This window comes from Triturus cristatus, chromosome 6, assembly GCF_964204655.1.
Source record: "Triturus cristatus chromosome 6, aTriCri1.1, whole genome shotgun sequence".
NCBI classification, from domain to species: domain Eukaryota; kingdom Metazoa; phylum Chordata; class Amphibia; order Caudata; family Salamandridae; genus Triturus; species Triturus cristatus.
The window spans coordinates 268,156,069-268,169,810 of NC_140589.1; the positions used below are offsets into that span (position 1 = coordinate 268,156,069).

At 45.9% G+C, this 13,742-nt stretch overlaps 1 protein-coding gene across 1 annotated transcript in view; it reads left to right on the top strand.

Moving 5' to 3' along the window:
- Positions 1 to 13,742, top strand: part of MATN3 (matrilin 3) — a 137,808-nt gene that overhangs the window by 73,426 nt on the left and 50,640 nt on the right. The gene's annotated exons all lie outside the window — the stretch shown is intronic.

Genomic DNA, 13,742 nt, shown 5'->3' on the forward strand with positions numbered 1-13,742 from the left:
GTGGATACCATAATGGATGCAGTTCTGCATCACATTGAGGCTGTGAGAGAAAGCCTGGGTTCCCCTGGTAGGGGTATTAATAAAGGCATTATTTCCGGATAACAATAACAATTGGCAGTCACGTGCATTACGGAATGAGTGGTACAGACAATCATGTGCCAAGGGTAGTAGCACCTACTGAATTAAAATAAGTATACATCCTTTTCTTTTCCACCGACCCAGGGTTGGATTTTCTGTTGTGTATGTCACATTCACACATTACCATCGACATTCTGTCCACAATATGGAGTTAATCAATTAAAATGAGAGATTGATCACTTAGTGCTCAACCGAATATATTGTCCTTCATCATGCTAAGTCTTCTGGAATTGGTACTATGTTATGCATATGAATACCCCTTGGTCATAAACGCTGTAGATTCCAGACACAATCTTTTGAATTTGGTCACAAGCTGGACAAACATTACCAACACCATGCATATTTTATTTGCTCTTTTTAAAGAATTTAGGGCTATGGCAGCCTAGGTGTACACTAGTGAGACACAGTGTAAGTAAAAATGTATTAGGCATACAATTACTTAAAATCATTACAGTATAAAACACTTGAGACACAGTGGAAGTGCTGATGCAATATGGATTGTTGGCCCTTAAATAAAAACCGTTCTGTCCTTTCTCAACTTGAGGTGTACCAAAGGTGAACCCCGGGAACCATCCAAAGGAGGTCTCCATGAATCTTGATATATACCGTCTTGAGGGACAGCTAAGCTTGCCAGGACCCCAAGAGCAAGATTTGAATGAGATTCACTTCTGCACAAACCAAAGCAACCAGCTTACCTAATGGTTCCATGCTCCATATTATAATGTCTGCAGCAGTCAGCAATTTTACACACACAGCCACAACCACTTATGAGGCGTAAAAATGAACCATAGAGTAAACACAAAGGTCATTTATCTCCTTACATAATGCTGACATGTATGTCTCTATTCTTGTGACACATATATTCTGTAAATGCAGTTGGAGCTAGTCACCAGTATTCTGTGTTTGGTAAGTACCTATAATTCTTCATATACCATTTTGACTCCATAATTATGTAAATGATGTATATCAGGAGAACCATCGCTCATCAGGCAGGCATGTGCAGAGAACGCTGTGTGGTTTATTGTCACAGATATTTATCAAATGACTCCCTTTATTTCAAGGGTGTGTTTGAAACCGGTCATTGCTTCTGCGGTGGGTTCTACTTTAGTGCCACTGAAGAGCTTCTCTGGGAACTGAATACAAAACAGATGTGGCTAAAGGCTATCTGGCTGGCGCTCCAGCCAAATGTTGTAAGGGTCCCCTTCACTGAGTAGTGTGAATGTGGAAAGGCTTGTGTTTAATAATGTTGTACCTAACACACCTATGTTGCTATGTCTACATTCACAGTCATGCACACTGCGGTATGAATTTTGTTAAACTCCTTTTTTGTTCTATATTAAAATCTTAGGAACATCAAAAATATATGTTAACATGCATTGGTAAAGCCGGCAGGCATGGCATCATGCATTGGTAAAGCCAGCAGGTCTGGGTCTGGCATGGCAGGTAAGAGTGACTCCTCATTAATTGGCGAGTATAGTATTGTGTCGGACACCTGAGTCCAGAGCTCCGCACCGGCTGCCTAATTATCTTGTCACCCGGACCGATTAGGAGAGTGAGGTGGCGCTTCACAGCTGCCTGAGCGTCTGGAGACCCGACGGACCGAGGGGGAATTGACTTTGGCGGTCCCCGGACCCAGCATTGTAAGGTGATGCACTCCGGCGCCGACCCCGAGGGGAGGAGTCAGGGAGGCCGAAGGACTGTGGCAGCCATCCGGTTACGTGACGCCCCGGCCTTGGGGAACTGCACGAGCCGCGGGCCTCTTTGCTGCACGGGCCTTCCTGTTGTATGGCCCTGGGGGACACATACAGAGCACGGATACTGAGGCCCCTGAAACGGGCTTGCCACTGACGTGAGCATTCAGCGTGCATCGGGGTTCTGGGACCTGAGACACTGCGAAGCACGACCAGGCTGGAAATTATTGCAGGTTGGCTCCTGCTGTACAACTCTCCTGCAATGATCAGGGCCCTGACTGGAATCACAGAGCAGGTACAGCAGCGCTCCCCCCCCTTTACTAGGCAGTGGAGGGTCCTGGAGGCCTACTAGACAGCTGGGTTCGATATTGCACACCACGGCCAGACTGCCATTTTGAGAGCGGGCCTAGGGGCTAGGTCGGTGCTGCCTTGCGGCTGGAGGGCGCCTTACCTAAGGAGCTGTGGCCCAAATTATAACATTGAACAGCTGGCGACGATTGGTGTGAGGAACTGGTTAATGGCTGCTCCACCACCTGCTATGGAGGGCTGATAAGCTACATTGCTGACTGGAAGCGCTGTGGATTACTCGTGGGAGGGGAAGAGCCTGAAGCATCTTCATACAGCGCGGGCGACCCCCCCGGGATTGGCGGTCCCCTCTGGTTGTACCCGGGCCGGACGAGGTGATTAGAGGGACCCTGAGGCCCGCCTGTGCACGTCCCTGGGAGTCAGAAGGGTTCTGTTACCGTGGACTGCACTGCAAGCATGGGCAAGCCGAAAACTAAAGCGGCAGGGACTGCGCCGGATCCTGAGGACAGCGCAAATGAGCACTCACAGTCGGGCCCGGGAGACCCAACTCAGCAGCAGCTGAAGCAGATATTGGACGCCATCACTGACACCAAAGCCACCCTCTATCAGGATATAAGTACGGTGGCGGTGGGCCTGGGACTCTTACGCAATGAGCACAAGAAACTGTCGGAAAGGGTCAAGGGCAACAAAACCTCTTTGGCGGAATTGCGGCCAGCGCAAAAGGCGACGGAGCAGCAACTGCATGCTCTCACTGAAAGAATTGGTATGCTGGAACGTAGGGCCGAAGATGCAGAAGGCTGCAATAGGCGGAACAATGTCCAAGTGGTAGGGCTGCCGGAAGGAATTGAAGGGGCCGACATGGTGTCCTACCTAGAAGGTTGGCTCAGAACAGTAGTGGCCCCTGAGGGGCTGACCACATTTTACACGCTGGAGCGAGCCCATAGAGTGCCTGCCAGACCCCTGGCTCCAGGAAGGCCCCCGAGACCGATAGTGGGCCGCCTGCTCCATTTTCGCGACAGGGACATATTACTGCAAAGAGCGAGGGTGAATGGTCCCTTCCTCGTGGATAATAGCAAGGTCACCCTATTCCCGGATTACACCTTGGAGGTGCAGCGGAGCCAAACGTCCTATCTAGAGGTCAAGAAAGCCCCAAGAGAGGAAGGGCTTTAATACTCCCTTATGTTCCCGGCCCGATTACGCATAGCCCTTGATAATACCACTCACTACTTTGATACTTCCTCTGAGGTGTGGGACTGGCTGGAAGCCTACAAAGGGGAATTGACATCAGCTGCGGCTCATGAGGATTCGGAACAGCGGAACAAGTCATCAGGGGCACATGGCTCTCGACAACTACGGAGGAGAGATCGGATGAAACCCAGCACAACGCAAGCATCAAGAGAGCGGTCAGCAGCGTTGCGAGCTGTGGTGTCTCTATCACAGACCAGGAGTCCCAATCAGACCGATGATGGCGCAGGTACTGCCAGAGACTTAGACGACAATGACTCGGACACGTCGAATGGGAGCAGTACAAAACCCCTGGTGGTAACTCCTCAAAGCGTAGATGATATTGTGTGAGCAGGTGATGATATTTGTGACTATCTAATAGCTCAGGTTATAATGTTGTTTTTTTTCCACCTATGGTCCCAGTGATGTTTGTGTCATGTTGCAGCTGATGCAATGCAAGCTGGCTTTTGAGTCCTGGATCGGCCGCGTCCACCACGTCCTCTGAACTAGTCGGAGGTTTCCTATAGTATTAGTTATATAATAATTTGGATGGGAGCTTGTTCCACAGTTACTGTCCTTGGGATGGGGAGTTGGGGTGTTGGGATTGTTTCGTGGGGGTTCAGACGTGGCACTATTAGCATTTGCACCATTGGAGGGGTACAGATGACATAATGGGCTCGCACCTGGATTTAAAAGGCATATCATGGAATGTCAGGGGTCTACATACGATGAATCGCCAATATAAAGTACACTCTTATTTGGTGTGCAAGGGGGATCCTAGTGGCCTTCCTCCAGGAAACTCACATCACGGGGCAAGAGGGCAAGGCGCTGCAGCGTAGATGGAGAGGCCAGTTGTACCACACAGGTTATTCCGCTTTTGCGCGTGGAGTTTCAATTTGGGTTAGAGCGGGGGTCCCTTTTCAGCTGGTACAACAGATTACAGACACAGAGGGCAGGTATGTAATGGCGCTGGGTAGACTTAACGGTAGGGAGGTGGCGCTGGGCAGTGTATATGCACCAAATGTGGACCAAACAACTTTTTTTGCCCAACTGTCTGGGAAACTGGCGCCGTATTTGACAGGTGATGTGATCATCAGCGGAGATTTTAATGCAGTCACCGATGTCCTTTTGGATAAATCCCATCCACCTCTTCTGACGGCCACTACACATAAAATAGCTGGAGTCAGGAGGGATTGGCAGGCACACTGGGGGTTGGTGGATACCTGGAGGGCACAGCACCCAGCGGACTGAGATTATTCTTACTTCTCGGCGCTCCACGAACTGCATGTTCGGCTGGATGCTATACACTGCTCCCCAGAATTGCACACCAAAGTCACACACAGCGAATACCTTGTCAGGACAATCTCAGATCATAACCACCTACTGATTAGGGTTCAGTGGACTCAGGTGATTCCAAATTGGCGGCTAAATCCCGAGCTCCTAGAGGATCCTGTTTTCCGGGACACGGTGAAAACTGGGGTGATGCAGTATTTCCTGGAGAACGAGGGCACGGCGTCCTCAAGTGCCATTGAATGGGACGCCTTCAAAGTAGTGGTGAGAGGCCTGTGCATATCAAATGTGGCTGGGGTTTGGAAAACTCTGCTCCAAGATTTAGAGGACGCGGAGCGGCATCTCCGGGACCAGGAACGGGCTCGGCCCGGGCAACCTCATAGGGACCTGCTGGAAGCGAGAGAAGCAGTGGCACTAGAAACTGAGAGACTACGGTGCTATGATTACAAAAAATACGTTGCATGTGCTCATGTTGAGCGAGACAAATCTATCACCTTATTGGCTTGGTTAGCCAACCCTGAGAGGCGGGGATCCTCGATACTGGAACTGTCTAGCCCGGCGGGAGGCCTTCATCGCACGCAGCAGGGAATCAATGAGCAATTCCTAGCATACTATGCGGTGCTTTATCAGAGTAAGCTGCGGCTCGATGAAACCATCCTTAGGGGGTTTCTGGAGGGGGCTGTTCTCCCAGAGCTTGATAGAACGGAGGCTGAACAGTTAGGACAGGTTATCACGCTAGCGGAGGTCAGAGGGGCAATTAAACGCATGACTCACAAGAAAACGCCTGGAACGGACTGTCTACCGATCGAGTTCTATCTAACCTACATAGATATGCTGGCGCCCAAATTAGTAACCCTCTGTAACGAGGCTAAAAGGACGAGGGTACCTGCCGGAAACTACCAGAGAGGCACTCATAGTCCCGTTGTTGAAACCAGGGAAGACGCCCTCTGACAGAACTGCATATCGGCCTCTGTCAATGCTTATCACTGACGACAAGATCTCAAGCAAAATACTAGCGACCCGTCTACTCCCCTACATGACCCAATTGGTTCATGAGGACCAGGCGGGATTCATTCCAAAAAGACATACAGCGATTAATGTGTGCAGACTGCTTTGCGTCTTGGAAGCTGACAATTATACGAGATCAACTGCCGCAATTTTTTTAGTGGACATCGAAAAGGCTTTTGACTGGACTGGAACTTTATTGCATTGGCACGAATATGATGGTCCTGCACTAATGTCGGAGCTGTTTGTGTTCTTCTGAATTATCGACTTGCATTGAACTTTATTGTAGCAGACTGGAACTATATGTTAGGATAGGAATGGGGACCTCTCTGGAGACCAGATTGATGATGTGGGAACACGATATCCTGTGTATGGTGAACGATTCCTTTGTTAAAATGAATAAACAAATGTTTAAAAAAAAAAAAAAAGAGTGGAAGGATAATAAATGATTGAGTGAATGGGTGGAAGCATCCAGGAGTCTCAGTCATAAGCCAGGCTTACTGTCATTGTCAATGCTCGTTTTTATGAGCTCTCACAAGCTATTAAGAAAAGTTGTAATGCCAGGTCACATACACTTTAGTGGGCATTAACGTGTAAGGAAAAGCGTTAACATTTTAAAGCTTCCAGGTAAGATGTCAACTACATTTTCGCTATTTGTGTAAATTGGGTTGCCAATTCTTACACATTTTTTTTTAAATTGCACCCAAAATAATGTAAATGCTGTCTGATACATAACTACATACCAACAAACTCATTTGACGGGAGACCCTTTTTCGTTGAATCTATATGATTTAATTACATGTTTTTTGTTCTTCCTTAAATAGCCCCCACTACAGTGCAAGTCAAGGGGCAGACAAGTTTCATCAAGCATTGTCTTAAACGCGCCATGTCAGTATTACCAAATATTTACATATGCATGCATGAGATTTCAGTTTGTGTAAAATCACAAGGAAGTGGTCTGGTCTGGAAAGGGCTGGGTGCTTGCCCAGGGTGCTGGTTGCCATATTTCAAAACCCTTCATAGGCCCAAAGCTGTTCAGCTACAAGCCCAAAGTAAGTTGAAAGCGAACCACTCCTCTCCTAAAAACAGACCAAAGATGGAAATCTCTAATAATGTAGTGATAGACCTCAGTAAACATGTTTAAGCATAAATCTAATTTATATTCAAGACAAATATGTAGAACGGGAAACATCTATTACAACGCAGTCATTATATCGCACTGCTTTTACAACACAGCGGTTACAACGCAACTGCCTTTACATCGCAAGCCTTGCATGCCAGTACAATGCATGTCACTACAACGCAAACCATTACAACACATACCATTACTACGCATTATAAGGTAAGTAATAGAGATTTTTTTGTTTTAGGGTGGATATGGGTTTTGGGGTCAATGGGAATAGTAATTTTTACCCCTACCCTATCCAACACTTTCCCTACTGTTGTACTCACTGGAGTGAGAATAGTAATTTTTACCCCTATACTATCCAACACTTTCCCTACTGTTGCACTCACTGGAGTGGAAATAGTAAATTTTACCCCTACACTATCCAACACTTACCCTACTGTTGCCTTAAAGGTATTATGTGTTGTAATTGTATGGGCTGTAATGGAATGCGTTGTAATGGTAGTTTTAAAAAATGCGTTGTAATGGCATGCGTTGTAAAATCATGCAATGTAATGGTAGTTGCGATGTAAAAACCGCTTTGTAAAAGCATGCTTTGTAATTGTTTGCGTTGCAACGTCATATATTCATGTAGAACTCACAGTACTTGAATTAATAACTGCATTTTAAATACTAATAATGCAAAACACGACTACAAGGAGAACTGTTAGACAATAGCAGAATAGTGGTGTTTCCAGACTTTACAAGAGAAGTACTGAAACAGCAGGCATCTTTCATCCAGGCCAAGAAACAACTTCGCCAAATGGAAGTCCAATATGCAATGCTGCTCCCGGCGAAACCAGACTCTCTATGAAAGGTTGGGTTAAATTTGATTTCTTCCCCTCAAGAGGCGTGGGAATGGATTGAATGACAGCCACAAAGTAAGACATCCCTGGACACGAGACAAACAGCGCGGGCCAAGGGAAGAATTGCTCTGCTTGATGGAATGTAACAACCGCAAGCACAGGTGCAACAGGGTCGAATAAAGGGGGTAGCAGTGGCAGCAAACCTAAATGCCGCTGGAGAAAGCCCACTATCAGACCCAGCAGAAACCAACATGCACGATACACACTCGTTCTGTAAACTGGACTCAAACTCGGGCTGCCACAGGTTACTCCTTGCACAGCAGAAGATATTATCTGAATGATGAGGGATACAACTTCTGTGATGCAAGAAAAATGAGACCAGTGGCTTTGCAGAGGAGGGGCCATCCTGTTATGCTATGAAATGGATAAGAAGACATGGATGAGCCTTTAGGTGGTAAGCTAGGCTGGGTGGTATGGTGTGCTGCCGGGGGTAAGAATACGGTGGCGGTCACCCCCTCATTAGTCAGATGTGTGGCTTTGCATGTGTGTTTGTTGTTACTTTATAAAGTTTGGATGTGGAGATGTTGGCTTTCTATCCTGGGGTGTGGGAGTTGGAGATGTTTCTCAAGGTCCGTCAGGTTGCTTCAAAATGCACAACAGTCGCCAAGGAGGTGAGACGGAGGAAATAGGGAAATACCTCTCAGCCTGATTGTTGCTGTTTTAGAACTGTCTAAGTGATGGGGGAATTGGCAAAATATAATATAATATATTGAAATGTCAGGGGTTTGAATAATATGTTGAAACAATATAAAGTCTCCCAACACAGAAGTCAGTGCTCGCTGAACTTACATTCAGTAGGGTTGAATGTCTGTGCTGTCCCATACCATTTGTGCAGGATGCCCCTCGAAGAATGCCATCTAGTAAAAGTTGGTGAGAGGGATGCGTTAATTTTGTGTGGCTGCTTGAGGTATAGTATGCCCTATGTAGGTAGTGGAACTGGAATAGTTAGACTCTGGCTAATATAGCAAGTGTTCTGGGAGCCATTTTGTCCTCCCTCCATTATTCAGCATCCAGTGGGCTCAAGTCCTCCTTCCACCCCTCCAGCAAGGGGACCAGATGGTCTGGAACACTGGCAATCAATGACGGATAAACATGCGATATATGGCTCCCGCCCATTGGGTCCAGCATCAGCCTGGCCTCCGATGGGCTGACCTTATGGAGTTGCAGAAAGTGGTCCTGGAGGGGTCTAACATATATCTAGCTGGAAAAAGCAAAAGGAGTGGTATTTATGCTTTTGATATTCTGTCCATAAGTCTTCAAAGGATTTCATGCGTGCTCAAGTCCATATGTCTCCTAATTTGTAGAATTCGATATTGTCCTATCACCTGAATTCAAGATCCTCTGGAGCCATCTCGGACTTAGAAAGGTTAAGTTAAGTTAAGCTTATGGCTTAGTTAATAAAAACCAGTGCATAAAATCAGTCGCATTTAAAACCATGAGGATACATAAAAAGTTTAAATATATATATATAAAATATCAATCAGTTTATCTTAAAACTTTTCTAAATGTTGAGTGGTGTGCGATAAAGGTTGTTTGTGCAACCTGGTAATACTCTTGGCCCAGGGCTTTGACAGGTGCAGTTTATTACCAGTGTCTCCTCTATCCTCGGTGGGCTTGTTCCTAGTGTGCGGTCAGCTTGCGACCGCACATCTGTTCCGGTCCCTGGACGATTTCATTTTGTCTTCTGCTAGCTCAAGAAAGTTTACCAGTCTGCAGTTCAACTGTGGGTGCCCCAGTCCAATCCAGTGAGCGGATTCCCCTTTGGTTAAAGGGACTCTTTAGCAGCTGCCTCCTTTCCTTCAGCAGCTCCTTGCAGGTACAGAGCAGGTGCAAAAGATCTTCTGTTCCCTTGTTGCACAGGCAGCAGTAGGTTTGAGTCGGGTCCCTCAGCCAGGGTGGAAAATTCAAGGCACATGAAACAAGGCCCAGGTGATGCCTCAAGAATTTTATTTTAATAGATCTAGGATCGGAGAAAATTGTGATGAGAAAAAACATTTATTTAGAAATACTTACTGGTCAGAGAAGATAGAAAAATGGTCTTAGACCATTGTTATTATATTTAATTTACAAAATAGTGAATCAAAAGGAAGAATCTTAAAGACTTGGTATCAAATCCTGAATGTGGAAAGAAAATACAAAAATAGAAAACAACATTAAACCTACAATTCCCAACCAAGCACAGTATATTTAAAGGCTGCAATCATCATTTTTGTGATGTAGCCTTCCATACATTAGGCTCTTATTGGAGGTTCCTCAAGGTAGACACAAGTGCTTTCTGTATCAGGATGCAGTACCTTGGGCTGTTATTAGAGGCCCCAAAGGCATTACTTTCCCCTTTTTCACAAAAACTCAACCTCTGGACAGTTACAAAATATATACACACTACGCAAGTGTAGGCAGGATAGGTATGGTAGGTAGTTATAGTGAATTAGATACGTTAAGTGGCCATGATAGGCTAGGTATGGTAGGTTTGTTAGTTATGGCCGTTAAGTAGGTATGCTAGTTAGGTTTATTATTTTTGTCAATATGTATGTTAGGCATAGTAGATAAAGTAGTTATGATATGTTAGGTGTAGTAGGTAGATCTTATAGGTGACAGATGGTAGGTGAGTATAGTAGTTTAAGTGTGGGAGGACAAAACATTTTTGTTTGCTATTTAAATGTTTGCACTATTCAAGCACTTTCTAGACTTCTTACTTAAAATCATAGCATTCCTTATATGAAGCACAAACATACTGTTATTAACAATGCACACCTGTTTACTTTATTATGTTTGATGCTGTAAATTGTTTGTGCTTTTTACTTACAGCTCACAACATGAAATATAAACTATCCAGTCCTATAGGAGAATACAAAGAATGATTTATTCACACAGTTGCACATAGTTGTTTTTCCTTTCTTTTGCTAACAATAATAATGATTAAAAAGGCCCTTTGCTGTGAGAGGTGTCCAGTTGCCATACATGGCAGTTGTGCTCTGAGCGAGCTTCCGGCTACAGCCCGTCATCTGCAAATATCCGTAGGGAATCACTAGTAATTCTGTAACGGTCGCAGCCCCATTACACAGAGAGCTGTGAACGCCCTCGGGAATGGGAAGAGCAGAGGTCGGGTGGCGGGTCCTAATCATGGTCTATGCTGTGTGCGGAGAGTACAATCCTCCTCCCTTGCGCGGGAGAAAGAGGAGCCAGAGGAGCGTGGCTCTCCATTTCCCACTGCACCTGCCTATTGGTCTCCTGGTTGGAGATGATTGATGGAACTGAGGTGGAGCAGGGGCTGATCTCTCCAACCCGGGGCACCTGTAACAGACTGCGGCTGGCAGACGAGTGCTGCATCAGAAGCAGATCTAGGAGGCCTAGTGGAGACCCGCACGGAGTACTCACCACACACTCACCTCCAGTGCGAGAGAAAACTACCAGGGGGCAAGGTTGGTCTCTTGGTGCGCCGGATGCCGGACCCTGAGACGCCGGTGGCCTCGACGGAGACCCATAATACAGCTAAGAATGATCAGCCACAGCGCAGCTGGATTTCATGAGCACACCACGAATAGGGTGAGGAGTTTGGGCTCTTTCCCCCATTCCATGGCAACTGAGTAGTGCTTCCACTGAGGTTCAACAGCCTACATAGTGCAACATCAACAGATTGCTACAGTAGCCCCCTCTCCCTTTACTTTTTGCTTGGACCGGGAGAACACACAGAAGGACGCAAGCCTGCACTTGATTGGGACTGTCAGATTGAGGAGACTTGAGACTAAGCCCACTCACTAGCTCTGGGCACACTAGCCAGAGCCCAAGCAAATTGCAGAGGTCTCTGACCCCTGTGGTCCTAAAAGAGCTTCTTGTGCTGACTCAGAAGGAGCTAGCCCTACAGGTGCCATTCAGGCTCCCGGTGTTTCAAGGGGCTCAGCTAACAGTCTCCATCTCCAACCACACACTTCTTGATCACAATGGGTAGAGTCAGAGGGCTGAAGGATGACCCTAGAACCCCCGTGGGGTGACCCAGTTCTGGCTACACCAAGAGGCTTTGTCCTCACAAGTAATTAAGTGAGTACAATATATTCATTGTCTGATTAAATAAAATCATTACAATAAAATGATAAGTTGTTTCCAATCTATCAAAGTATTTAAGAGCATTATACATTTCTAACATTGGTCAAGTAGTGCAAAATCCCTTAAAAGTGCATCAATGCTAATAACCTAATTAAAAAAAGAATTATCATTATTCCGTTGATGTAAACTATCACTAAACTTTGTCAATTATCACATTGCTGCTAAAGCAATTAACAGTCAAGATCAGTGAAAGCATTGTTATGTCATATAATGCAAGTAGCACAAAGTATCCCTAAAGAACCATCAATAAAACTTTCCCTATTAAAACACTCATTCTTCAAGTAGTACAAATATTGCTAAAGTTGATCAGTAGTCACATTGCTACTAAAATATTGAACTGCCAAGATAGTTTAAAGGCATAGGTATCTAGCATTGTTTAAGTACTAAAAGATACTGCTAAATTGCATCAATAGTACAGTCTTTATTAAAAGTTTCATTGTTCAAGTAGTGCTTGGTTTCATTAAAGGGTATCAATAATCTCAACAAAATCAAGACAGTAAACATTGAATTTGGACCATGTAATTTCTACTTGGCGAGATTGCTAAGTCAATTTCATTCTCACAAGATTTCCAGATCCCTTAGAGACATTATTTGAGGAAACTGCCCCTGACAAGCTGGACCCAATCCTGGCGGCCAGAGGAGATACTCAAACTGCCCTAGAAGTGAAAATTGATACGTCAATATTCTACCTGATGACCAACACAAACTTTGTACTAAAATTAAATGCAATAAAGACAACCTTAAAAACCTGCTCCTACCACAAACAGCTACTATGAATAAGACCCTGGAGGGCCTCACAGAACGTGTCAATTTCTTGGAACAATGTGCAAAAGACGTCAAGGGTCGAAGCAGAAGGAACAACATTCAAATAATAGGCCTCCCTGAGAACCTCAAAGGAACAGACACCATGCTTTACATTGAAAACTGGTTGCAGACCATAGTTGCCGCAAGGGCTCTCAACAGTGTTCGTGGTGGAGAGAGTGCATAGGGCCCGGCTAGAAGACCCCCTCTGGGCACTCCACTTCGAAATATAGTAGCCAGAATTTGAAACTTTCAGGACCTGGAAATGATACTCCGAGTAGCCTGAACAGGACCTGCCTTGTCCCTGGACAACTACACCATCCTAATTTTCCCTGATTACACACTGGTGGTACAGAGACGAAGAGACACCTTTTTGGGAGTCAAAAAGAGACTTACAGAGCTTGGACTGACCTATACGTTGCTCTTTCTGTCAAAAATGAAGATACTGGTCGATCCACAATCTTACATATTACGGATACTTACTATGGATCAGGAGGATGTCTGGACTTGGCTTGATAGATATCAAACAGAGCCAGCTACCTGGAGGGAGGGGAGGCCTCTTTTGCAGCGCGGCCCCACATGCCAAATGGGGCGATCTTGTGGGAGGCGATCTAGAGGTGGCACCTTGCAGTCACAGATACAGGTAGAGCAAGAAGCAGCTATTACTTCGGCTGCGGCAGCATTGTAGGAGACGGCCTCTGAATCTACACCTGGTGGAGCTTCTGACTTGGCAGAGGACTCAGAGACTAACGACGACTCCTGTGTGGGTCATCTAGTGACTCCACAAATGGCAGATGAACTAGTATGAACCATGGCGATCCCCCCTAGGGCCACCGATTAGCTCGGTCCACTCTGACCCCACACTCTCATCCTTTTTGTCTATCGGCATGACAGATTCTGATGTTTACCCACTGCAAGCAAACTTTCCGCTCACTTGCCTGGAGCCCAAAGTGACCCTGAGCATCCAACAGTCCTTGGCCGGTACAAACACCCAGTGGTTTATCTCCCTGTATGGTTTGCTCTGCACAAGAGGTTAGATACTTGGATGGGGGGGCTATAATATGGCACCCTTCATTCACAATGGCATGGTCCCGAATGCTTGATCCACCCTACAAAGACAGCACTCTTTTTATGTTTTTTACAGCTACTACA